Source organism: Anolis sagrei, chromosome 1 (assembly GCF_037176765.1).
Source record: "Anolis sagrei isolate rAnoSag1 chromosome 1, rAnoSag1.mat, whole genome shotgun sequence".
Lineage (NCBI taxonomy): Eukaryota > Metazoa > Chordata > Lepidosauria > Squamata > Dactyloidae > Anolis > Anolis sagrei.
In genome coordinates, this window is record NC_090021.1 from 169,865,202 (window position 1) to 169,889,459 (window position 24,258).

At 40.5% G+C, this 24,258-nt stretch overlaps 1 protein-coding gene across 21 annotated transcripts in view; it reads left to right on the forward strand.

Moving 5' to 3' along the window:
* The window catches only part of MAP2 (microtubule associated protein 2), a 395,260-nt gene that overhangs the window by 201,428 nt on the left and 169,574 nt on the right, over positions 1 to 24,258 (forward strand). For all 21 annotated transcript variants that reach the window (XM_067470260.1, XM_060782323.2, XM_067470268.1 and 18 more), the window contains one exon: positions 19,089 to 19,153. The gene's annotated coding sequence lies outside the window, so the exon portion shown is untranslated. The remainder of the gene's footprint in view (positions 1 to 19,088; positions 19,154 to 24,258) is intronic.

Below are 24,258 nucleotides of genomic sequence, written 5' to 3' on the forward strand. Positions count from 1 at the left end.
GTAGTCTTATCTTTAAAGAAATATTAAACAGTATTCATATCAGCAGGTCTTTCTCAACATGTAGTAATCCTTGGAAATACTTTGATGTTTTCCTTCATTCTCCTCCTCCGTCCAACCCCCTTTAATAATATCCATGTTGCGTGAGTCATGTATAGGACGTATACGTTCCATCAAATATCCAGAAGAAAGATAATGTTCACATTATTTGGATAATTTGGAAATTAGCCTTTGGGTTTTGCTGAAGTCACAGCAATCTATTCCAGTATGTTGAACTTTGGGCTTTCTCCAGATGGCATGAATATTATCTTATTCTTCTCAGATAACAATCTTGCTCTATTGCAATGTGCCGTGTAGATTAAGATCACATTGGAACAGGTCTAAACAACAGCCCTAAATGGTTCTGACCCAATTTACCTGTCTGAATGCATCTCCCCTTATGAACCCACCAGGACCTTAAGATCATCTGGGGAGGCCCTGCTCTCGATCCTGCCTTCGTCACAAGTATGTCTGGCGGGGACAAGAGACAGGGCCTTCTTAGCAGTGGCCTCTTGGCTGTGGAACACTCTTCCTAGGGATATTAGATCGGGACCTTCCCTTTAAACATTTCAAAAAAAATTCAAGACTTGGCGTTTTGAGCAAGCATTTGCAGCCACAATATAACAGACATAGAGAAAAGGGGAACAAATGGATGATGCTTTTGGATAATGTTTGTAATAAGGAGACTCAAACTGATACATGTTTTTATTGATATTGTTGTTTTTTCTGGTTTTATATTTCATTAACTGTATTTATTGTATTTTATGCTTCCGATGTTGACTGTACACTGCCCCGAGTCACCTGCGGGCTGAGAGGGGCGGTCTATAAATATAGTAAATAAATAAATAAATAATTGTGGTCACACCAAGACAAGCCCAGTTTGCCAGCCAAAATATTCAGGTATTGGGCAGTTTGCACTGCCTCAAGCATGCAGTAACAACAGAGCATTGATCAAGTGTAGTCAGGGCTCTTGACTCTGATCAGCAGGACAGTGAATCTGCTCTATAGAATCATAGAGTTGGAAGAGACCTCATGGGCCATCCAGTCCACTGCAAAAAAGCAGAAAAAAAGCATTCAAAGCTCTAGTTTAACCATGCATCTTAAAGGAGCTCTCCAAAGTGCTGAATTATTTTTTGGTATAGGATTCAGCATCTCAGGTAGTTGTGTTAATGGTCAAACTCAGAGCAAATTCTCCAGTACAAGTCATTTGACATGGTGGGTCACAAGTTGTGATGTTGCAATGTAATTGTTTTAAAGAGTAGAGAATGCAAACAGAGAGCATTTTTCTCTCTGTGTTGTAATACCAGATCTGAGTGTGATTATCATCAGTTGAAACTGATCAGCAGGAGAAGAATGTCAGTCAAAATGAGACACTCCATGCAATGCTGAACTGACATTAATTTGATGTCACTTCATCATTACATGAATTGCCTCCTTTTGACTGCCATGTTTCTTCTGCCAGTGAATTAATTCCATTAATTCCATTATTCTGACCCTAGCCAAAGTCTTAGGTGTTTTTTTAAGTTATAAAAGTTCTTGGAAGGTACATGTGATGTCTGCACTGCATAGAATTACTATGGTGAGAAGAATTTCCTCTGGGTGCATCTACATGGCAGCATTCATGCAGTTTGACACTACTTTAACTGCTATAGGATAAATGCCTTGAAATCATGAGAGTTGTAGTTTCCAAGGTCCTTAGCATTCTTTGTCAAGGAGTGCTGGTGCCTCACCAAGCTATAAATCCCAGGATTTTATGGCAGTTAAAGAAATCCAACAGTGTGTATGCAAATGTGAGACTAAGAATGTATTTACATTGTAGGGTTATTGTAATTCAACACCATTTTATCTGCCATGGCTGAGTGCTATGGGATCCTGGGATTTGCAGTTTAGTTAGGCGCCTGCAGTGAAGGCTAAAGACCTTGTAAAACTGCAACTCCCATGATCCCATAGCACTGAACCACAGTAGTTAAAATGGTCTCAAACTACATTAATTCTACAGTGTAGATGCACACTGAGAATGTCTTACCAAGGTGAATCAATCTAGATGCACATTATCTCCTGTGACTGGCAGCAGCTCTTTAGGGTATCAACAATGTACCTCTTTTTTTTTGGCATTGAATGTTTGCCTTTTATTTTTATTGGAAACCACCCTGAGTCCCCTCAGGAGAAAGGGTGGTGTACAAATAAACTGTTCTTATTGCTGTTGTTGTTGTTATTGTTCTTCTTCTTCTTCTTCTTCTTCTTATTATTATTATAAAAATCCATATATATACCTAAACCAATACAATACTACATAACTTATACACAATATTGTTGTCCTGGCATGGAATGTTTGCCATATATATGCTGTGCTCTGCCCTGAGTCCCCTTTGGGGTAAGAAGGGTGGAATATAAATGTTTTAAATAAATGCAATATTCACTTTTGGTTATACTCCCATTTTGGTGATGTCCTGTCCCTTGGGTTGAAGACATTCCTTTATAATTCTGTTCTTCAAGACAGAATTATAACATCAGGAGAGACTGCTTCTAGAACATGGCCATACAGCCCGAAAAACCTACAATAACCCAATTCTGTTCTCCCTTCCCATTACATTGTTTTCTATTCTTGCTTCTGGCCTGATAGTTATAGTTTATAGGTTCCCTACACGGTACCCTTTAAAATGTGTTTATTGGTTTGTGTGAGATCCTGTGAGTATTTAGAGGTCCCCATTGTTTCATCTACACCACATTTTTTGAGTTCGATTAGACTGCAAGGCACTTACTGACTTAAATCTGACCTTTACATTTTACATTTTCAAAGACTGTGGTCTGAATTTTGCTATGTCCAGATCCAGAATTCTAGCTACTGACACTATTCCCCAATACTATGGTTAGGAGGGACCTGCATGAATACTGCATTGTGCATAATATGGCATGTTTTGGGGTAGTAGATTTTGCGTAATTGTGCAATGAACGCATTTTCCAGTTTGCGTTCAGAAAGAAAGCATGCAATGTATTCTAAAGACTCAGAGCTACAGGCATGAAAGCCTCTTTGGAAGGGATAAAAAAGTTGTATCCTTATTTTCTAGTGGCTAATCTGGCATGCTTTTACGCCAGCTTAGTTTGATTCAGTGAAGTAACGTTACATGGTACATGAACAGAGGACACGGTTGTCAGTTAAACTGGTGTGCCATGGGAAAGGCAGGTAGCCTTGTTACAGTTATGCCTGCTGCTGCCTTGGTTCACGTGATATTCCTTTTAAGCTTTTGTGCTGCTCTTATGAAGCAACAGTTATACCATCAAGAACCAACATGGTGCAGTGATTTGAGAATTGAACTAAGACGTTGAGAGACCAAAGTTTGAAATCCCACTCAGGGCCCTTCCAGACAGACCCTATATCCCAGGATCTCATCCCAGGTTTTCTGTTTATCCCAGATTATCTGGTAATGCTGACTCAGAAAATCCAGAAAACCTGGGATCAGATCCTGGGATATAGGGTCTGTCTGGAAGGGCCCTCAGACATGGCAACCCAGTGTCTGTCCTTGTGCAAATCACACGCTCCCAGCCTCAGAGGAAGGGAATGGCAGGCATCTTCTGTACAAATATGACCAAGAAAATCCTAGGAAACGGTTGTCATAAGTCAGTCAACTGAAAGTCACATAACAAAACCAATAGAGTGGAATCACTCCATCCTTGAAAGTGATAAATTGGCACATAGTAGCAGCCTTATTCATGACGTGACTGAAATGAGGGTATAGCTACAATTGCCACAGTCTCTTATCATTGGCCATGCTAGGTGTACGAGACTGGCAATTGTAGTTGTATCCACTTTTCAGGCATGTTATCAATAAGGCTGCCACCCATGTGTCAATTTATCACTTTTAAGGGTGCAGTTATAATAACCAAAGAGCACAAAATTCCCCACCTCTGATGTAGATGGATGGACAGAAGTGAGCTGTCAAGTAAAATAATTTTTATAAAAGCTAAAGAGTATGGAAATACAATGAATGTGTCAAGATTGCTAGAATGGCGCATACCAAACATTGCTGGGGCAGTGAAATTGAACAAACCCATAAGCTTGGTCAGCATTTTCTTATTGTAGTTTTAAGCACTGATTGCGGGTCCAAGATGGGTAAGGTTTCTTGCATGCATTGTATGCAAAACTCATGTTTCCCATGGGCATGTTTCGTTGGGGGAAATGAAATAACAAGTTTAGTATCTTAAAGAATCAAGGGTTACACTAGATACAGCTACAGCTAAGAGTGTTCATAAATGGTCAAACACTGGAAGCGGCCCAATTGTGACTTTTCAAGATCTATGGTGCTTAATATAAACCCCACTGGAGAGTTGTTGTTTTTTCTAAAGTGAAATGCTGGCGTATTTAACTGTGGTTGCTATAGTCCAGGGATCCTCAAACTAAGGCTCGGGGTGACATACAGCCCTTCAAGGTCATTTACCTGGCCCTCACTCAGGATCAACCTAAGTCTGAAATGACTTGAAAGCACACAACAACAACAACAATCATGTCTCATTAGGCAAAAGCAGGGCCACACTTCTCATTGAAATACTAATAAATTTATATTGGTTACACTTGTTCTTCATTTTAATTATTGTATTGTTTTTCAGTATTGTTTGCACTACAAATAAGTTATGCACAGTGTGCATAGGAATTCATTCATGTTGTTTTCAAATTATAATCTGGCCCTCCAACAGTTTGAGGGACTGTGACCTGCCCTTCTGTTTAAAAAGTTTGAGGACCCCTGCTGTAGTCTTTTAGCTCTTAGGAACTTAGTGCATACACTTGGGACTGCCACTCATAACATGCACAACAGACGTGCTTTCCCTTCTGGATTAGAGCCATTAGTGGATGTATGAGTGTCAAAAATGTTTTGGATTGTGTATGGCAGCAGGAGATCAATTCAGATGATGTGAGTCTGTGTTGAATTTTGTAAGACTCCCAAGTCATGGCAGAATAATGGTAAGCTAGCAAAAATCGGTTCAAATGAAAATGTGAATGAGATCCAAATCTCTCTTGTTCTTTGCATCAAGCGCCATAACTTGTACTATCTCTCAAAATGTACTTTAGTAAATTGGCTGGGGCTTAGATTATAATGTATAACTTGCAGAGTGGACCATTGGATCCCACATCAGACATAACCTGAATCCATTATAAGTTTATAATATCCCATATGATAAAGAGGTTGTTTAAGGGTAAGGATTCTACAGGCTGCTCCCTCAATTAACAATCCCAGAATTCCACAAGGCTGTTGCCATGGTAGTTAAAGTGGAATCATTGCACTATAATTGTGTGGTTTGAAAGAGTCTCAAATTTACCACAACCTTTATACAAAAGTCACTGGTGGCCACTACTATAATTTACCACTGGGTGTGCGGTTAGACCACTGGGTGTGCGGTTAGACCTTCTACACTACCATATAAAATCAGATTATCTGCTTTGGACTGGATTATATGGGAGTTTTTTTTTTTTTTGGGGGGGGGGTTGCCGTGTCAGGATCGACTTGAAAAACTGCAAGTCTCTTCTGGTGTGAGAGAATTGCCCAGGGGATGCCAGGATGATTTTGATGTTTTTATCATCCTTGTGGGAGGCTTCTCTCGTGTCCCCCACATGAGGAGCTGGAGCTGATAGAGGGAGCTCATCCGCCTCTCCCCGGATTTGAACCTGCAACCTGACGGTCTTCAGTCCTACCGGCACGAGTTTAACCCACTGTGCCACCGGGGGCTCTGGATTATATGGTAGCATAGACTCATATAATCCAGTTCAAATCAGATAAGGTGAATTGTCTGCTTTGATAATATGGATTATATGACAATGTAGAAGGGGGCTTGGTCTCAAATCCAGTGATAGGATATATGAGCTGCAATGGATTCTCTTTTTGTTGAAGCACTTACTCAAGAGGATACATCAGACTCCTTCCATTAACCCTTTCACCGGGCTTCTAATCGGTAGACACTAGGGGTGCATCTACACTGCAGAAATGCTCCAGTTGACACCACTTTAACTGCCATGGTTTAATGCTATGGAATTATGTGAGCTGTTGTTTCACAAGCTCTGTAGCCTTCTCTGCCAGTGAATGCTAGTACCTCACTAAGCTACAACTAATTTGAAATTACCATATCTATTTTATGGGTTGAAATATATATCCATGCTTCTTGCCACTAGATGTGAGTTCTTGTAGAGTGTAGATTGAACCTTGGCTAGAAGATGGAATAAATGACAGAAATAAAGCAATAAAATAAAATTATCCGGTAGATGCTACGTGAACTGGTTGCGAAGAAAACAAACTCTTCGCAGATTCTAATTTGTTTGTCATGCAATGCTCCAGCAGCAGAAATCCAGGTCAGTAGGTTTATTTGCCAGCACCTCATTCCCTCTCATGCTGCCTGTCTGCCTGCTGTGTTGCTTTGAAAATGAGCCTGCCGAAGTAAACAAGGAGCAGAGCAGACAGGCATTGTTGAGTAATGATATGGTGCTCATCCAAGTGCTCACCAAGCCAAAACACAGCTGCTGTTTCATAGGGTAGTCTTGTCAGCTGCTAGAGCATCCCTGTGCATTACGTCTTTTGTAGTGGAGGTATTGCTGCTTAATGAAAATGCTCCCTGGAAAAAGAAAACGTGGTCATCTGCTTATGGTGATGGGGTTAAACACCTAAGCCTCAATCCAGTGCCATGCCTATCCAATGACAACAACAACTTTGGATTGGTTTCACCCAGTTGGATGTTCTTTCCCATCCCTCCCCAGCTTTCTATGCTTCCTGAAAATTAGATCTGAAGAGTTTTTCAACTCTTTGGGAGCAGATTGAGTGGACATTGTAGGAGGGAGTGGAAGCATCCGCACTCCATTTCTGGTGGGTTCTGCCCTTTGTATACCTTCAGATTTTAATGTGATTTTAGATTGGTTTTGAAAGCAAAATTTTACTTGTTGAGGCCTTTTGGTCCTGGTAACTGATAAGAACACTGAGTTGTGGAGATCTGGGTTCAAGACTTTTCTCAGATTTCCTCCATATTGACCTTGGTAAAGAAGGCTTCAGGTCGTAATGTACTCTTGCAGGGTTTCAGATATGGTGCCCATTTGCTTGGAGGACAGATGGTATGGTATACAGGACAATTAAAAAGTGCTAAAATGTGACACAATTTTGCTATTCACAATTTGAGTATCCCTTATCCAGAATATTCTTGGGATCAAGACTGTTCGGGAGTTTTTATTTTCCCCTCTCCAAATTTGGCCAAACTATATTTGCATATGTGTTGTTGAAGGCTTTCATGCCTGGAATCACTGGGTTGCTGTGAGTTATCCAGGCTGTATGACTATGTTCCAGAAGCATTCTCTCCTGACCTTTTGCCTAAATCTCTGACAGGCATCCTCAGAGGCTAAAGGGTCTGACCCCTCAACCTCTGAGGATGCCTGCCATAGATGTGAGCAAAAAGTCAGGAGAGAATGCTTCTGGAACATGGCCATACAGCCTGGAAAAATCATAGTTGCATATATATATATAGAGAGAGAGAGAGAGAGAGAGAGAGAGGGAGAGAGAGAATGAGAGAGGGGGGGAGGGGGTATCTTGAAGATGAGATCCAAGCCTAAACACGGAATTCATTTATATTTAATATGCACATTATATGCATAGCCTGAAGATAATTTTATACAATAATTTGAATAATGTTATGCATGAAATAAAGATTGTGTACACTGATCCACCAAAAAGCAAAAGAGACACAATCTCAGTCACCTATATGGACAGTTTTGGATTTTGGAAGATTTCAGTATTGGAATTAGTCTTAGGACCTCCTCTACATGTTGTTTATTTGAATATTCATATTGTCTATTGAAGGCCTTTAGGAAACTAAAAATATACTTTAACTTACTGTCAAGCATAAGCATTTTATGTTACATGCCCTATGTTTGTGTAGTCAGCATACCCAAACCTTGGATTTTCCTTGTACCTGTCAAAATTCTCAAGTTAAATACACTCTAAAGAATTCCAAGAGTTTGTAATTTCTGCAAGAGAGATGGTGTCAATGTTTTGGTTAGAGAAGGGGGATAGCCCTTTGCTTATATTCAAAGGAAATGCCCTTTAGTTGAATAAGTAGGTTTGTTTTGGTTTTTAGCTGAGGTTAACCATATGGCAGATACTATTACTTTGCTCTTTTACAGGATATTCTGTTGGCATTTTGAATGAGCGATGTATTTGATTCACTGCTTGGTAATTCTATTTCAGCTCAGTGGTGAGCGGTTTTCTTAGGGAAACATAAAAACCAGATTATTCTAATTTTTGTAGGAGAAAAGAATTAGGTGGATTTTCACTTGAGTCATGTTTTCAGATTTGTGGATGTGTCTTTGGTCATCTGCAGAATGCTAATATGACAGAAGAGAAATGAAAAACTGGTAAAGTTTGGCATCCATCCAGTGTTGATGAACATGAAAGTGAATTGTGTATCATTTGTCTGAACTCCTAGAACAGGGATGGACAACTGATAACACATCTAGAGCTCAGGTTTGTGCTGTGGGACTCCCACCCCACACCCAAGACTATATGAGCAGCCCAAAATGTATTCAAAACAACGAAAGAAAAAAGGAAGTGGGTAAAAATCCCAGCCTGGTTTTGAAAAATCAGCATTTTAATCAAACAATGCAAGTTAGCCTTCCACTTATCAGAAAGGGATATTGCATGCTCTAGTCTTTAGGGAAGAAAATTCATGTATTTTTAAGTAGCAAAAAAAGAGTAATCTGGAGGAAAGGTTTGAAGGTGTGCATAGACTACATTCCCTAGAACAGTCCACATTTCTGTAGCCCCACACCCCATCGAAATGCAACAAGGACTCACTGTCTTGAGAGGAACTGTAGAGAAAAAGGAAAAGAGAGGAATATGGAGGTAGGGGACTTATGATAAGTGGGTTTTAAAATATATTTTCATATGTTTGGGGGAATTTCTCCATATTGTGGCAGCAAATATCCCTCCCCCCAAAAAGAAATCATGCTTGTGGTAGGTGTTTCAGGGCCCACAAAAGTAAGTTCCAGGACTCACATGCAGCCTACAGATCATGCTGTGCTCATGCCTACCCTAAAACAATGGATGAAGAAGAAATTATTCCCTTATGCAGATAAACATCGGATTCTATTGAGACAGTTCAGGACATAATTTAGGAAGATCAGTTGTCTGCTGTGGAATGTTGAACATAGGACCTCACCATATTAGACCGATAATGCAAGTTGATCCGGACCTTGCAATAGTGTTCAGTGTTAGCCCACATTTAAATAAAACGGAGAATTAAGTCTCCCCCATCACAAGTATTCTTTTTATCTGGATTCACCCACTTCATTTGCCATCATACACAGTTCCCATCCATCCTGCTTCTCCCCCCCCCCTTCCTTTTTTCCTTAAAGGACCCACTGCACAAAGACATGTGTATGGTTAGTCAAGATAAGAAGATATTTCGACTTCTGGGACTGACAGTACTGATAGACCCAAGGAATTAATGGTAGCTAGAGGAGATTTACAGATAACGGTTGGAATCACCCACTTTTTTCTGCCTACTGATGTCATAAAACGGTTTGGCACAGCGAAATTTACCAGTTGCCATCACATGGGAAAATCCATGATTTTACCTGGATCTAGGCACATAAAGACAGCAGGAGCTTGTAGATTGCTGACTCCAAATAATTCATGTTTTTTTAATGAAAGTGCCAGGGACCATTGGTCGACCACCAGAAGTAGGCTTGCATCATGTGATGGCAACTACAAAATTACTAATGTGATGAGGTCCTTAGAAAGGGGAAAACTCAATGCCTAGATACATGTGATACAATTTCTTCTCACATAATTTCAGGTTTCCATCAGCCATATGGTCCATATCCTTTGTTTGTTTATAACTTGTTTTTCTATGTAAGAGCTCAAGGATGCACCCTAGGTTATGCAAAAGTGTGTTTTCTTGTTGCATTCTATATATACAAAGGAGACAATCTCAGGCATCCGTTGTTATTGTTGTTGTTGTTGTTGTTGTTGTTGTTGTTGTTATGTGCCTCCAAGTTGTTCCTGATTTATGGAAACTCAAAGGTGAACCTATCACAGGGTTTCCTTGACAAGGTTTGCGATTGTTTTCTCTGAGACTGAGAAACTTGGACTTGCCAAAGATTAGCTGGTGGGATTCCATGACCAAGAAACATTCAAATTCTGGTCTCCAATTGTAGTCCAGCATGCAAACCACTACATTGTGCTGGCTCTCAACAAGATTTTCTGTGCTGAATAATAATAATAATAATAATAATAATAATAATAATAATAATAATAAATCTTTATTTATACCCCGCTACCATCTCCCCAAAGGGGATTCAGGGCAGCTAATATGAGGTCAAGCCCAGAATTACAATGCAACAAAATAAAATACAACACAGCAAAAATAACATCAAAATAAGATACATAAAGTAGCAAAATAAAATAAACAATTGCAAAATAACAAGATAAAGAAATAGAATACAATGGGTGGGTCAAATGTACAGCATAAAAATTGATAAAACCCTAGTAGTGGGAGAATGTGTTTCTGGGGGAGGAGCTCAAAAGAGGCGAACAGTGGGGTTAGATCTTCATTAAGGTCAGGGGAAAGTGCTGCAGACACTGTGTTCTCTGTACATTGCCTTTTTAAATGAAAAAAACAACTTCTTCTGCATCAAAAGTCTCAAAATGTGCAAAACCACTGGAAAAAATGCATTTAAAACTTGTGATAGAAAAAGAAAGCAAAAACTCATAATTTCACCAAAAGTAGGAAAACATTTGAAATGAAAAAGGCAGAAATGTATACTGCTGTAAATGTTTTTTAAAAAAAATAACAGAAATTCCAGCTGTTCAAAACATCATGAGAATTTTTAGCTGTGACTCATGCAAACTATGGCTTAGTGTATAGACTGCATTGAGGCAGTGTGCCAATTTGTGTTTTTAAGAAGTAAGAACTATAGCCGCCTTTGAAGATTTCAAGCCTTCAATGTTAGCTCTTTTGCCTTCAATCACAGTCTGTCCTTAGTGTGGGAGAGTCAGAAAACATTTCAAAATCAGCAATAGTTTATGTGGACATGTTTGGCTTTTGTCCTCTAAAGCCCAGTGCCATGTACAAAACATTTGGGTGCGGGTGAGGTGCAGGATTGAGACCAATGAACACTTGATTTTATTAGTCTCTTAAACCATTGTAAGAATTTACAATCCCTGGTTGCGTTGTAAATTATAGCTAATAAAAGTAGCAGGTGGCATGTATTTCAAGTAGCATATTAAAATGCCTCCTCTTGACAGGATCAGCAAAACAACCCCCAGACCCACCTCGTCTGATTTGCTACAACACCATCCATGCCCCACTCCACAAAGAGATGTAATTTTAATGACAATTCTGCCATGTTGCTCTTTTCAAAGCAACATTAATTATAAGTTTAAACATCTTTCTCAATTCCTTACTTATATTATGTGGGCCATAATTGCAAAGAACAAACATCCTTTGCACAGCAATGATTACATGGCTGAGACCATGCTGTGTACCTATAAATGTCTTCCCCTCCCATGTCATAGTGAGGCTCAGGTGCAGGCAGGACCCTGGCATTTGCTTTAAATGATCCCTCTCTAGAGTATGTATCAATTAGTGTCCTCAAAGGATTTATAGCCAAAAAGGCAATGCAAAACAATATCTTGCCAGCAAATCAAACTTCGATTAATAGAGAGGAAAGGGGGCATGTTGACTGTAGCCAGAGGTGGCCCTGGGTAATTTTCAACAGTAAGCAAACAGTATTTTGTCACCTCCGCCCCCCAACCAATCACTGATATATATTTTCTGTTCGTCGTGGGAATTCTATGTGCCATATTTGGTTCAATTCCATCATTGGTGGAGTTCAGAATGTTCTTTGATTGTAGGTGAACTATACATCCCAGTAACTACAACTCGCCTATGTCAAGGTCTATTTTCCCCCAAGAGTGCCCCTGGGCAAAATCAACTATACTGCAAATGCTTACTTTGCATAATGGGTTGAGCCGCCCCTGACTGTAGCTACCCTTTCCAAAATACAACTGCTCTGGAAGTCCATCCCCCACAACAACCCACCTGAGACACTAGGCAATGTAAGGAGTTCCAAGATGTTATACAATGGATAAACCTCCTCTCTATCATCTCACTCTGAACTTAAGAGAATGAAGGGAAAAAAAATGTTTGGGGGAACAATTCAATTTGGGGGCAGAAGACAGTTCCATCTTGTCTCCTGCCTATATCATCAGTTGAGAGGCCTCCCCCTCCCCAGCACCAACTGCTCTGGCCAGAGTGAAGAGAGAGGGGGCTACAGTTGAAGACAGTTCCATCTTGTTTCCTGTGCTTTACTAATAATATAATATAATATATTGTATTGTATATACATATAATATTTATAATATTTTAATGTAATACATTATAATACTACTACTAATAATAATACAATATTATAATTATATATTTTATATTACATGTAATCTATATAAATAAAAATGTAATGTTCATTTGTGGGATTAACATAACTCAAAAACCACTTGACGAATTGACACGAAATTTGGGCACAATGCACCTATCAGGCCAACGAGTGACCATCACTCATAAAAACACTGGAAAATACAACAGAAGAGACTTAAAAAGCCAAAAAGAGAGAGATTACAATGCATGCTCAAAACCACATATGTACACAAACACACATATATACACACATATACACAAATATATACAGAAATATATACACACATATATGCACATTCAAAACACATACACAGAAAGGGAGAAGGAAGGAAGGAAGAATTGAATGAAAAGTAATGCCTCCACCTTTGTAACTCCTCAACAGATGGCAGTACTGGTATGCGGCAGGTACTGGTTTGTTCAGTAGACTCTCCTCTACAGTTCTATTTTGGCAGGACGCCTTAGCATTGAACAGTTGTATTGTTAAAGTGCAAAGTATGGAACCCTCCACATACGGTCGGTCAATGCGACTTAAGCAACGTGCAGTCATTGAATTCTTGACAGTAGAAGGAGATTTATCAGAAAATGCAAGCTGTTTATGGTGATTGTGTTGATTTGAGTACTGTGTGTCGTTGGGCAAGTAAGTTTAAAGATGTTGAGGTGGGAACATCTGGCTTGCATGAGAAACAAAGAGTTGGATGTCCTGTGACAGCAACCACCAAGTTTCACAAGCAAAAGTTGACAGATTGATTCAGGGCAATCATAGTATCACTCAGAGAGAAATTTCAAGCATAATCGGCATTTCACAAGAACGTGTGGGTCACATTATTGCTTTGCTCGGCTATCGGAAAATCTGTGCACAATGGGTTGCGGAAACAGAGTGTCAATTTCTTCCATGACAGCTTCAGAAAACTTGTTCATTGTTGGCAGAAATGTATCTAATTGTCTGATGGTAGTTAAAGAGTACATTCTAAGGATAATTTCTGCGTTTGATTTCTTAAAATATTCTCATCCAAACCCAAGTAACGAAGGTGGAGTCATTACTTTTCATCCAATCCTCATCCACTGTCAGAATTGGGTGATTTTCATAATCATTATATAATTGCTACATTATTAAATACATAGGGATTGTATACATCTGTTGCAAATGCATCACACATTTAGAACTTTGATCTTAAATTTGAGTTTAGTAAACACTGGAAAAATCATTGTGGTTCATGCAGATGTAAACACCGGAAATCACTTTAAAGAGGAAAGATGGCCATGTGACAAGTTCCAAAGTTGGTTTTGTCAATTTTGCCATCTTCCGCACTCCTCCACACTAAAAGCAGTGTTTTGTTTATGTGAGTGCTTGGCCTATAATATGTAAATTATGTTTTATAGCTTTAGGGCATTTAAAACCAGACCTCACTTGAGGGGAAAATTTACGACTCTTAATTGGCTTATTTCATTTCTTGTAAAATAAGTGGACCAGACAAACCTAATCTCTTTTTTTCTCGCCATTATCTAGAATGTTAAGAAGCTGCAGACCTTGCCATGGCTTTGATGATATCTCTCTAATAGCTATTTCTACAGCAGATAACTACTCTTACGGCTGCTTGCCAACATTGCTTGAGCTAAAACATATTGAATATTTTTTGCTGCAGTGGTACATCAGAAGGCATGGCAAGGCCGCTCATGCCAAAGGCATTTAGATGTCTTCATTCTATTGATCGTTCTGCTGAGCCAGGGGGTGCTTAATTAATTTTTTAAAATTTCTCTGCATCCCATGAATGGTGGTTTCAGATCAATGCGAGTTTGATTCCTAATTCCAATCAACTCATTTAATACAGCTGCATTGAGACAACTAGTGCCTCTTCCCCCCCACATAGGGAGCTCTGCAAAGGCTGCAAAATGGAGCAATCTTTTGCTATGAGCTCACCAACATAATATATTGAAGCTCTGCATCCTACATACAATTACTGTACAGGCAGTCCCCAAATAGAGCCCTCGGTGGCGCAGTGGGTTAAACCCCTGTGCCGGCAGGACTGAAGACTGACAGGTTGCAGGTTCGAATCCAGGGAGAGCGTGGATAAGCTCCCTCTATCAGCTCCAGCTCCTCTGCGAGGACATGAGAGAAGCCTCCCACAAGGATGATAAAACATCAAATCATCCAGGCATCCCCTGGGCAACATCCTTGCAGACGGCCGATTCTCTCATACCAGAAGCAACTTGCAGTTTCTCAAGTTGCTCCTGACACGACAAAAAAAGTCCCCAAGTTACGAACAAGATAGGTTCTGTGGGTTTGTTCTTTAGTTTAATTTGTTTATAAGTCTGAACAGGTATATTTTAGAGTATAAGTCCAGCTAAATATATTGGATAGCATAGGGAAAGGTTAACACTCCTGTGGTGTCCATTTTGCTGTTTGTGCCCTTGTTCAGAATATTTCACCTCACTTTCCGTCCCTGTGATCATTGTATTTTTAAAAATGTGGCTTCTTGTGGAAATGAGGATTGGTGAGACAACTTCAGTGGAAATACCTTTTTCCCATGAAAGGAGTGAATTTCCCCTCCGAAGTGGGAAAGACAGCCAAAATTGCCCATCCTACACTGCCTTCACCCATTCCATGATGCTGATCTACTTCTGGCAGACCTCCATGCCTGATAAGGGGACTTTCTGTGTTCCACAATAGGGGGAAGCTGGGCAGCGGACTCTTCCCCCATGGGATGGGGTACATGGCATGGGGGGCAATGCGGGGTGTGGGACAGGCATGTAGCTGGGGGGGGGGGAGGGGCTTGAGGGGCTTCACTCCCAAAAAAATTCTCATGGTGGTCCGCGAGATGTCCTTACTGGTACGTTATTTCAACTGTTATGTTTACTCATATCATGATCTGATCACCATGCTCAATATATTCCTTATGCATGGGGGTATTGGGGTAACGATACAAAAGGTTTGCTAGGGTAGACCCTCTTTCACTCAGACTCAGCCCCCCCGAATCAAACTCACCCCCCCCCCAAATCAAAATCCTGGCTACGGGCCTGGTGTGGGGCAATGGATTCCCCACTTCGGGCCACACCGGATTTGCCATAATCCCCTCATGAGGACTTGCTGGATTCACCACTAACTGTGGCGAATCCAGTAGTTACTGTGATGAGGTCCTATCTCTAACTCCCTGTTGTCTCACCACTGTTCTTAACTATGAGTCATTAGTAAGTTGAATGCTTGTAATTTGGGGATTGCCTGCCTGTGTATACCTCTGTATAAGTTAACCTTATGTATAAGTCAAAGGCTTTTGGAACCAAAATTTAGGGTTTTTATAGAATGAATAGATAAATTAAGGATCATTCCACAGAGAGGATAAAGTACTAGCACTTTCTCTGAGGACCAGGCATCCCTGGCAAACTTCCTGGACACGTATTCAAAAAGGAAAGAAGCGACGAGAATAGAGGGCTATGTTTTTCATTTAAGTTCTGCCCTGATAGCTCTTACCTTGTCTCACTATAGGCAGTAAGTATATTCAGTAAGTTTGGACACCGTTATAGAGCTATTGCTTCAGTATAAATGCCACGGTAACTTTATTTATTTATTTATTTATTTATTTATTTAGAGCTTTTATAGCCCGGTCTTCTTGACCTCCGAAGAGGGACTCAGGCCGGCTAAAAACAGGAAATTCGTACACAAACAAGCTAAAACATAATGACATCATAATACGTTAATACATTAAAATACATTAAAATACAGATTAAATAATTACATAAAGCCAAGTCGTCAAGATAAATCACAAAATCATCACCATCCGCCAATGTGGTCAGCAGTTATTGACTCGATCATCATTCTGAGAATGCTATGTTCCAAAGCCAAGATTTTACCATCTTTCTGAAAGTCAGGAGGGAAGGGGCAGATATGATCTCCATCGGGAGAGAGTTCCAGAGCCGAGGGGCCACAACCGAGAAAGCCCTGTCCTTTGGCCCCACCAGACGCGATTGCGAAGGTGGTGGGACCGAGAGCAGGGGCCCTCCAGAAGATCTTAACAACTTTGATGGTTCACAGGAGAGAATCCGTTTGGATAGGTAAACTGGGCCGGAGTCGTTTAGGGATTTATAGGTCAGCACCAGCACTTTGAATTGTGCTCGGAAGCTAATCGGCAGCCAGTGGAGCTGATGCAACAGAGGAGTAGTATGCTTCCTGTACCCCGCTCCTGTTAGTAATCTGGCTGCCGCTCATTGGACTAGTTGTAGCTTCCGGGCAGTCTTCAGAGGCAACCCCACGTAGAGAGCATTGCAGTAGTCTATATGGGATGTAACCAGAACGTTGAAATGCTGTGAAATGCTGAGATTTGTAGTTCAGTGATGCTAAAAGCTCTCTGGTTGAGACTACTAAATACTCATCTTTTAATTGCAAATCCCACAATTCCCTATGATGTTGACTTAGCAATTAAAGTGGAAGAATAGCACAACATAGAGCAGCAAAGCCCCAAGTGCCTCTTACACAATCCTGAATATGTCTAATTGTGGGTTGTGCTTGTTTCCAAAATCGTTTTCCCTTTCTCTCATGCTTTAAATGTATATGTATAAACCTAAAATGGAAAAGTGTGAATCCTTCACACATCCGCATCCTGAGAGAAGCCTTACTTGTCACAGAGTTATGAAAGAAGTGTTGAGGAGAAGGGGGTTTCTCACAGATGGAGATGCTGCCTCATTCATGCTTGGTTTAAATTCTTATAGCTTATTTTCAGCTTCTTTCTTTTCTTTTCTTTTAGAAAAGGAAGGAATATTTAAAAATAATTGGAAAATGTTTAAAAATGGGTTTATTGAGGAGCAGGAGATCCTAATGAGGAAACTCGTAGACAGGCAGGAGTCTTCACAGTGAGAACCTGTTCTGTTCGAAAAAAATGCATATTTACCTAAGCATATTGTGTTGTGTGCAGAAAAGATGACACAACATTTTCTTTTACAAAAACCTACATGCAATTTTGGGCATGGGATAAACCCCAAATAGGGATAGTTTTCACCATCATTGTTGCAGTGAGGAGAAAAATGATGATTTTTTTCATTTTTTTCCTGCAAATAATCTTGTTTAAAAACGCGCACTAGACATCTCAAACATATACTCTTATTGCTCCATATCATGCCTACTCCAGGAAAGTAGTACTTGGAGGGAAACCACAAATGATTACCAGATGGAATTGGCTACATTTTCAAAACAGGACTGACAAAATCACCTCTGAATACTTCTTGCCTAAGAAAACTGTATGTGGTCGCCATGAGTGGTCAGGCAACTTGAAGGCTACCCTTACCTTTATATTAATAATTTCCCCTTGCAGCTACTTTAAAGTCTACATTTGTCTTCCTTTCTAAATATTCAAATGTATGCCTCAATTTTCTATCGAAATTTTCATATGTGTGTGTGTGTGTGTGAATGAATCATATCTATCTGTCTGTCTGTCTAACTATCTATCTATCTATCTATCTATCTATCTATCTATCTATCTATGGCTGGATAGCTCTTTGTCAGGAGAGCTTTGATTATGTTTTCTTGTCCTGGTAAAGGAAGTTGGACTGGATGGCCTTAAGACAGCATTTCTCAACCTGGGGATTGGGACCCCAAGGGGGGGGGGGAGAGGCACGAGGGGGTGTCAGAAGGGTTGCCAAAACCACCAGAAAACACAGTATCTTCTATTGGTCATGGGGGTTCTGTATGGGAAGTTTGGCCCAATTCTATCATTGCTGGGATTCAGAATGCTCTTTGATTGTAGGTGAACTACAAATCCCAGTAACTACAACCCCCAAATGTCAAGGTCTATTTCCCCAAAACTCCATCTGGGTTCATATTTGGGCATATAAAGTATCCGTGCCAAGTTTGGTCTAGATCCTTCATTGTTTGAGTCCACAGTACTCTTTGGATGTAGGCGACCTACAACTCCAAAACTCGAGGTCAATGCCCACCAAATCCTTCTAGTGTTTTCTGTTGCTCATGGGAGTCCTGTTTGCAAAGTTTGGTTTAATTCCATCATCGGTGGAGTTGAGAATTCTCTTTTATTGTAGGTTAACTATAAATCCCAGCAACTACAACTCCCAAATGACAAAATCATTTTTTTTAGTGATGGTCACTCCTTAGGTTAGTAGGTGTCTTGTGGCCAAATTTGGCAGCAATTCGTCCAGCAGACTTTGAGTTATGATGTCACTCAAAACGAACAGAGCATTTAGAGAGAGAGAGAGAGAGAGAGAGAGAGAAGGATTTATACCCCACTTTATCTCTCCCAAAGGGAACTCAAAGTGGCTTGACATGAAAGCATTAGTACACAATTTTAAATATACAAACATTAAAAACAGAATTAAATATAAACAGTAGAAAAAAATTCACAATTAAAAACCATTCAAACATATTGAATATTCAAAGTTTATGCATATTTGTCTAACAGGAGAAGTCTTATACTTGGGCGGGGGATTCAGAGAGTCAAATCCACAGTCAGAGTAAAAAGAGTTCATACCAAAAGCACAAACCGCAACCAGAAAGAAATATTTAGGATTAGATATGGAAGCATTCATATGGCAATGGCAATGACAAGATATTAATGTATTATGAAAATAATTGCTTCTGAATTTAAATGGTACCTATTTGTTTTTCACAGGACATTGAACTTTTCTTGATTTCTTCAGGACACAGCATAGGAATTACTACCACCTTCATAATTAGGTAAGTCTGTTTTTCCGGTTTTCATGATGTGGGTAGTCACCCTTGATTTAAAGCAGAGCGGCTAGAATGGATCTTAGGGCAAGTAGAGTGGGCAACTAGAGTGGATCTTAGGGCAAGTACTTTTAAAGCTTTTTTATGAATCTGCTGTAAGTTGAGAAACGTTTTTCCTAACGTTAGACCTACCTTCATGTTTGTGTTTTTGGAATGCCTTCTCAATACTCACCCAGCAAGTATGCTACCCTCTTCTAGACCACTTCTAGACCACTTCTTCTTAAACTGTGGATTTCAAAGGGTGTCCCCTTTCCTCAATATTGTGGTCAGGGGAAAAATGGGCAACCGTAAAAGTTTTATGAATGCCACTCATTTGCACAAATCTATGAGCCACAACATGCAGTATTTACAGTGGACCCTATAGAAAATGTTTCAGCTGGACTCCACAAAAAAAGATCATGCTGTGTAGCAAGCCGTATCAGTGTTGATTTATTATCAGTAAATGTTTTATGTTTATACCTGTTTTATATACGTTTATACCTTGAAACACTGAAAAATTTCTCAGGCAGAAAGGAGCTGTGAGTGGAAAATTTTAAGAAACCCTGGTCTAGACAAAAGACTGAAGCACCCAGATCTGGGTCATTGTGTTTAAATGCCTGCTCAGCCTTAGAAACCCACTGACTTTGAGCAAATCACATTCTCTCAACTTCAGGCATTGAAGACCACAAAAACATCCTTGGAGTCTGTTGCCATATCCAGCTGTTGGCAACCCTAGGGTCATCTTGTTGGTAGGACTTGTTCAGAGGTGGTTTGCCATTGCCTTTCTCTGACGTAGATAAAAAGGCAAGTATACTATTCATGAATACTGGGTTGGAGGAAAGAAGTGAAATCTGCAGAAGGAAGTGAAATATGCAAAAGGGTGGATACCTCCCCTTCAAGTTGTGGTGGAGGAAAAAGAAAACACAGGAATATCCAGGATTAGGCGTTAAAGGAAAAAAGCAAATTTGGGTACTGTTCCATTATCCAGGCAGATGCCACTAGGGGGCACTAGAGAGAGAAGGATAGTCCAATTTGTGGGGGTGGGGGTGGGTTGAAGGAGGAAAACCATTTTCCCCTGCTTTCCTGTTATTTCCCGCACCCATGTCCCTGTGGTGGAAAGAACCCTCATTTATAATATGGGAAGTGCGGAGGGGGAATAGCAGGAAAACAGGGGAAATTGTTTTCTTCCTTCAACCTCCCTAGCATAAAATGGGCTATTCCTCTCTCTCTCTAGCACCTCCTAATGGCCTCCATCCGGATAATGGAATAATACCCAAATTTGTATGTTTTGTCAGAAAAATCCAAGGCTGACAGAGAAGTTTTTAAAATATGGTTGTAAATGCCATTTGATTTAGAGAAGAACATATGGTTATGCCCAGATAGACTGGGGACCACAGCCATTTTGCGTATAAGACATAGAAAACACCATCTAAAATTATGATTGGAAGTTATGAATAAATATGAACCATTCATAAGAAAATCAGACAAGTTCACAAGACAACAGATAAAAATATCTGGGACAGTTTCAGGTAAATCGTTTCAGGATAACAAGATGTGTTGTATTAACATCCTCTCATAGTTAATGTTTTGACACAAATATTGTCTTGCAGAGTACGGGAGTATTTCCAGTTTATTTATTTATTGCTTGAGTTGCATATCTTTTGCGATAAAGGATTTAACACACTGGAAAGCCAGTGCATCGAGGGAGGTGATTTTAGTGGGGTTGAAAAATTGGGGGAAGGAATTAGAGGCTTAAGAATCAGTGTGTGGGCCAGATATGTCCAACTTCACACTGAGTGAAGATTTGTCAAGTCTATTCTGTTTAAACCTGGATTATAAACTCTTCAGGCCAGATATTTGCCTTTTAAATAGGTTTTAAAATGTATAGAGTTATTAATGCAGAGTTATTTATCTATAACGGTATGTGACACTCTGATGTCTTTTAATCTTCTCACGACCTGGTTCCATTCTGACGTTCAGCCCTTGTTTCTTGTTGCATCTTTGTATAGTCTTCCAAATCTGCTACATTCAACTCCTGAGGACTTTTTGCCCATTTATCACGACTTTGTCCATTTCTGTCTCTGTCTTATATGGCATGGAACCCCTCACATGAAATGTTCATATAAATAATACAATTGCAGAAGCAGGGTGAGAAATGAGATGGAATACAGTCGATTTTCCACATTTGCTGAGGTTAAGGGTACAAGACCCCCACAAAAGTGGAAAAACCTTGAATTCTCGCTAGCATAATTGCTGCTGCATTTCAGATCAACCACTTTTTTCTGAAGACCTCAAAGACTAGATAACACTTTGCAGTTATTTATTTATTTATTTATTTACAACATTTCTTCCCTGCCATTCTCACCCTGGAGGGGACTCAAGGCTGCTTTATATAAAGGCAACTATTTGATGCCCTAAAACACAATGTACACTTAAATAAACATTAAAAAGCCATGTTCCCACTCTCTTGTGGAATGTCAGAAGGTAGGGGGCTGATCTAACATTGCTGGGGAAGGAGTTTCACAGTCGAGAGGCCACCACTGAGAAGGTCCTGTCTCTCGTCTCTGCCAATCACGCCTGTGAGGGAGGCGGAACCGAGAGCAGGGCCTCCCCAGATGATCTTAAACTCCACATTATATACAACCAACACCACTCTTTGACTTCCTCATTCCCTCTGAATTTAGCTACAATGCTCACAGTGGATGGAAGGAAAATAAATGGATTTCCCAATTGACAGTGGATTCTTAAGAGCTATCCAGTGTATATGTTGCACTCCAAGGCGGGAATCACCTCTGTACTTAACACACCCTCCAGTCCAAGGTAAAATAGCAAGGCAGTTCAATGAAGAATACATGAAAAGCAATTCAGCAAAATAGTATAAAAATAAAGTCCAAATATCAGGATTAATCCACAGAATCAAAGTACATGAGTAGCATCAAAAACCAGGAATATAAAAGCAGAATAAATCCAAAACATGAGATTCAGGAACAGTCCTCAACAACTTGGAATCATGAAACATGAACAAAAAGGAAAGATGAAACATGGAACTAGAAATCCCTTTTCTAAAAATATAATCTTTATTGAAAATTATCATTTAAAATACAAAATAATAGAGATAATAATAACACACAAAAAACAAAAAAACTAAATAAAAATAAAAATACAGGGATAGAGAGAGAGAGAGAGAGTGGGGAAAGAGAAATAGAAGGAGAAAAAAAGAAGAAAAAAAAGAGAGAAAACAAGAAAACAGCAGATAGGTAGTTAAAACCAGGAAAAGGATAGTATATATCTCCTTTATTGACTTCCTAATTTTCTTCAAAGTGGTTTTTCCTCTTCTTTCGTTTATCTTGTCTTTTCTTCTATCTTATTTTGTCTTCCATTTATATTATTGTATTTCCATTCTTCTGTTTCAGATAGTTTGTCATTTTCGTCCAATCAGTTTCTCTTATTGGGGTCCCCTTATTTTTGGATATTAAGTATGTTAGTCCCTTGACTTGACATAAGTTTTATACGCAAACACCGGTGTTGCCTTGTCTGGTGAAACAGTTTGTTGGTCTAGCTAATTTAGACAGAAAATCATGCCTCTCTCATAGGAACCTGATAAGGACTTCTTGACTAATAGGCATCTTGACCTTCGTACACTCTCCTGAGAAGCTATGTGTTGACGGAATGCAAATCTCCGATCTAGCTTCTCATTATTCTGTCCACCTGGATTTTCATTTTCATCCTTTGAGCTCAGGTCTGTTTTTGACCTTGCATCCCTAGCAAACCGCCTTTCTGGAATGTGCCCTTCAGACAGAGACCTCTTATTTTCAGCGCTTAAAATCTCTTGCTGGCTCTCCTGCTGACTTGCAGACCCAGACTTACAGGCCCAGAATCCCCAGAGAGATCAGGTGCAGACACAATCAAAGCCTGGCCTCAGGGGCGGCTCGTCCATTACACGAAGTAAGCGGTCGCAGAATACTTTTTTTTGCCAGGGGTGCAGAGACGCCTCTGTAAATGCCCCTCGACTGCCACTTGAGGAGCGCCCCCTCAGCTCACAACAGCCCTAGCAGTCCGGGGGGAGCCTCGGCTTTCTTGCCTTGCTGCCGGGTGATCCTCTTCCCAAAGGGGCTGGGCCCTTGAGCCTCGCCTAGCCCCTCTCATTCCTGCTCCACCCGGCCACTGGGTGCGCGAGCAGAGCCGGCGCTCAATCGTTCTCTGCGTTCGATCCCTTCCCCATGACCAGCTCCCTTTCCTGATCCCCTGGCACTCCACCTGCCTCCTCTCTTCTCCCCAATCCGCAGGTGGGCCAAGGGGCGGAGCCGCCGCGTCTGGCCGGCTTCGGGTTCAGAGGCGTGTCTGAAGACCTCAGTGTGCGCACCAAAAGTCGCCTCTTCTCCTGACTTTCTCTTCAGCCATTGGGACCAAGAGAGAGAGAGAGAGAGAGAGCCCCTCTGGCTGGAGGTATCTCCCACCTCCACTCCCTCCTCTGTTTTTGTGCCTACCTTCAGGAAAGGTGGGCATCTCCACCTCTGTCTCTCTGTCTCTGTCTCTGTCTCTCTCTCTCTCTCTCTTGGTCCAAATGGCTGAGGAGAAAGTCAGGAGAAGAAGTGACTTTTGGTGCACACGCCGGGGTCTTCAGGCACGCCTCCGGACCCAAAGCAGGTTAGGCAAGGGAGCAAGTGCGGCAAGTGTAGTTACTGGGATGTATAGTTCACCTACAATCAAAGAGCATTCTGAACTCCACCAATGATGGAATTGAACCAAATATGGCACACAGATCTCCCACGACGAACAGAAAATATATATCAATGATTGGTTGGGGGGGGGGGGGTGCCAAAATACTGTTTGCTTACCTTTGAAAATTACCTAGGGCCACCACAGTATAGGGATGTTGGGTTTGCTCTCATACTGCCAAACTAGTGTTCTCTCTAAATGAGCCCTATGGATGGTCAATCATCCAAATCTTCTCAACAACTACGGGAGAGAAGGGTGGGTATAGAAGAGGTTGATCCTATCTACACTGACCTTTTAATGTAGTTTAAAACTAGCTTCAAGCTGTGGTGGCAAGACAACAAACTTTCACAAAAGCA